Source organism: Triticum dicoccoides, chromosome 1B (genome assembly GCF_002162155.2).
Source record: "Triticum dicoccoides isolate Atlit2015 ecotype Zavitan chromosome 1B, WEW_v2.0, whole genome shotgun sequence".
NCBI lineage: Eukaryota > Viridiplantae > Streptophyta > Magnoliopsida > Poales > Poaceae > Triticum > Triticum dicoccoides.
In genome coordinates this window covers 633,576,937-633,580,444 of record NC_041381.1, presented here as the reverse complement: position 1 = coordinate 633,580,444, position 3,508 = coordinate 633,576,937, and the positions used below count along the sequence as shown (strand labels likewise).

General features: G+C 45.8%; 1 long non-coding RNA gene across 1 annotated transcript in view; it reads left to right on the top strand.

Annotated features, from left to right (window-relative positions):
* The first annotated feature begins 1,246 nt into the window (after positions 1-1,246).
* The window catches only part of LOC119349254, a 5,876-nt gene continuing 3,614 nt past the window's right edge, over positions 1,247-3,508 (top strand). The window contains exons 1-3 of the long non-coding RNA XR_005169302.1: positions 1,247-1,805; positions 2,315-2,511; positions 2,622-2,800. This is a non-coding gene — a long non-coding RNA (uncharacterized LOC119349254). The remainder of the gene's footprint in view (positions 1,806-2,314; positions 2,512-2,621; positions 2,801-3,508) is intronic.

Below are 3,508 nucleotides of genomic sequence, written 5' to 3'. Positions count from 1 at the left end.
AACGGGTATTCGGTTGAGAGAGCTCGGTAATCCAGACATAGTTCGTCCTCAAGATAGAGGGATAATCCATGTGTGGCTCTTCCACTACCGCTATCTCATGGGTGACCGGTGGAGAGTTAATATCCCTTTGGTCGGGTTTAAACCCAATCCGATCATAGTCCGTAGCGACTCCCAGAGCGCCGATGCGATCCAAGAGCTCATTAAGGGAGGAGAGCTCCATTGGATCCATCTATTCGGCGAGTTCCGAATTGATGTGGAGGCTGTTTTTGATGACCCGAGAAGTCATCGTCGGCGCGGCAGCCGATCGGGCGGTCATGACGAAGCCACCTAGTCGGAGAGTTTGGCCTAGAGCCAGTGCTCCCCCAGAGGTGATGTTGTCCTTGACAACGAGACGAGCCATCAAGCCTTATCGCGACGACACAGTGGAACTCTCAATGAAAGCACCAATGTCGGTGTCAAAACCGGCGGATCTCGGGTAGGGGGTCCCGAAATATGCGCCTAAGGCTAGTGGTAACATGAGGCAGGGGACATGATGTTTTACCCAGGTTCGGCCCCTCTCGATGGAGGTAATACCCTACTTCCTGCTTGATTGATCTTGATGATATGAGTATTACAAGAGTTGATCTACCTCGAGATCGCAGAGGCTAAACCCTAGAAGCTAGCCTATGATTATGATTGTTGTCTTTCTACGGACTAAACCCTCCGGTTTATATAGACACCGGAGGGGGCTAGGGTTACAGGGAGTCGGTTATAGAGAAGGAGATCTAACATCCGAATCGCCAAGCTTGCCTTCCACGCAAAGGAGAGTCCCATCCAGACATGGGGAGAAGTCTTCAATCTTGTATCTTCATAGTCCAACAGTCCGACCAAAGTATATAGTCCGGTTGTCCGGATACCCCCTACACTACACCACAACACTTGATTGGGGGCAGTTAATTGCCAGGAGAAGTACCAAAACAAGGGAAAAAGTATTGCCGGGACATTTCTAACTGCTGGTACAAGTAGTTCCAGGCAAAGAAACTGCCAGGAGAACATCAACAGCTAGGGCATTGAAACTGTCGGTACACTTGAGGGCGTCATATCTGCCGGGAGAACTCTCCTACGGCCCATTATCTGCCGGGGTCCACCTTCAGCACGAAACCGAAATATCGTTTGGGCCTAAGCACGTGCAATCGAGGGAAGGGCGCGTGATAGACAAAAAAACTTTTGGCCCGAGAGAACTAGATGCGCTGCCCCTCCTCCAGACCGCAGCCACCCCCAACCAACTTCCCCCAAATCCCCCTCCACCACTGACCGTGCCGGCCGCCCTAGATCGACCCGAGCACTACCGCCGGCGTCCCCCACAATCGCAGCCCTGCCGCCGGCGTCCCCACCACCGCACCCCCATCGCCAGCGTCCCCCACCACCGCAGCCCTGCCGCCTCCCCTAGCTACCCCACCACCACAGGCCACCCTAGATCCTGAGTTCTGCAGCCGACAGCCCGCATCAACACAGCCCCGCCACCGCAGGCAGCCCTCCACCCTAACGGTCCGATCACTGCCGCCTTTGCCCCCAACCACCCCACATCAGCGCTAACGAGCACGGAGCACCCCCACAGACGACCACTATCACCGAGCGACTCCACCGCCGAACGCCTCCCCAAGCAGGGCTTCCCCTCCACCTGAGCAGGCAAGGATCGAGCGGGACTGCCTCCTCGACGTCCTCTCCGATCCACCAAGCAGCAGAGTGTCCCTCTTCTCCCATGACCAACTCACTACCATATCAACATCCTATGTCTGCCTCCTCTGCCCCATCAAGAGCATTTGGTGAGATTTCTTTGCAGCCAAGGTTCAGTTCAAATTGTGTACTTGGATTCAGTTCTGACTTGTACAATTGTTAGATGGTTCATTTCAATGTGTGAACTTGGCAGATGATTCAATTCTAACTTCCAAAGTTGTTAGATGGGTTAGTTTAATATGTGTACTTGGCAGATGATTTAGTTCTAGGTTTTACAACAATTTTTTTGTGTTTAGTTGATGCCTCAAAGTTGTAGCTTCTCTGTTTGTGTTTTGCGAAATCAGATTTGTGGACATAACAAGTGTTTTGTTTTTATGATATATATAATGATATTACTACTATTTCAGTTTTTGTTGTTCCTGAAATGATATGTTTCAATTGACTATTCTATTATGCTAGATTGCATTCCTGGTCCATATTGTATTTCTCCTTGCTTGTACTATATATGAATGGCATGCATTATGTCACTAGATAATTATGACGAGATGTTTGAAATGATTCATAATATGGCACACCTAATTGTGGATTTGAGTGATAGTGGCGGTGGGGACGACCCAATTCATGAGGATGTAGATCCAGGGAGCATTGACCCTCTTCTAAAAGAAAAAGAAGCGTGATGCAGATGCTTTTCGACAATTCATAGCTGATGATAGCGAGGAGCTTTATCCAGGGTGCATACAACCTTCTTAAAGCTACGTTTTGTTGTTAGGCTACTCCATATCAAATCTCTTGGAGGTTGGTTTCATAAAAGATTTGACATGATGCTAGAGTTGCTAAAAGAGGCCTTCCCAACAGCTACATGCTTACCTACTTGACATGTAATGTGCCATTAATTTTCTTTTCAGGAAAAAGAATGGAATAAGAAAGAGACTAAGACAATGTTCAAGAATGAGCGGAAGAGAGGCTAGCGAGAATTAGAACAAGAAACGGCGAGGATTTTGAATGATTTAGCCGCCTTACATTTTCAAATATAAATGAAGAATTTGGAGGCCCAGCTAGTCAGCGACAAACTAAAAGGAAGAAGGTGATATACCATGCCATTAATTTTCTTTTCGGTTACCATGATTTGGTTGTTCTAAGTGGTGGAATGATAATGCATTATGTTTGTTTGTCGAACCTCGAGAATAGCTTTGCAAATAACAAGCTTCGGTACAAAGATGTAAAAGTTTTGATATAAATTGTACTAACTTATAATTGTAGATTCTAATTATAGTGAACTAGATAGGCGCTCACATGCTAGTGGTATGCGGTGACATTTTAAGCTCTTGTTTGTTGTCTTTAATGCCAGTGTGTAGCAGCCAACAAAATTAGCTCTACTTCTTGGTGTGAATTTATGATGGTTATTTAGTTTATTTTATTTTGCACTGCATCATGCTATGTTTTGTGACTATAAACATGATATGCTTGGCATGCAGTTTTGGGGAAAAAAAAAGGAAGCATCTCATGTGTAAATTTCGTTTGACCTTGCATTTTACTGCTTACTATTTACTATACATCTAGAATTGTACTTGGAAGTGTCAAAAAATTTCATAGTGGCTTTGCTCATTTAGTTGCTGCATGGTTAACTTGTGTCCAGGAAACTTAAGCCCCTGATTCCAATTTACATTATTAATTAGTAATTCAAACACGTCGTTATAGTTCTTTAGAAGTGGGCTTTTGTGTCAATCAGCCATGATTTTGTAGAGAAGTCTGTTGAATAAATTTGATTCTCTGATCTCGCAAGGATAGTGAT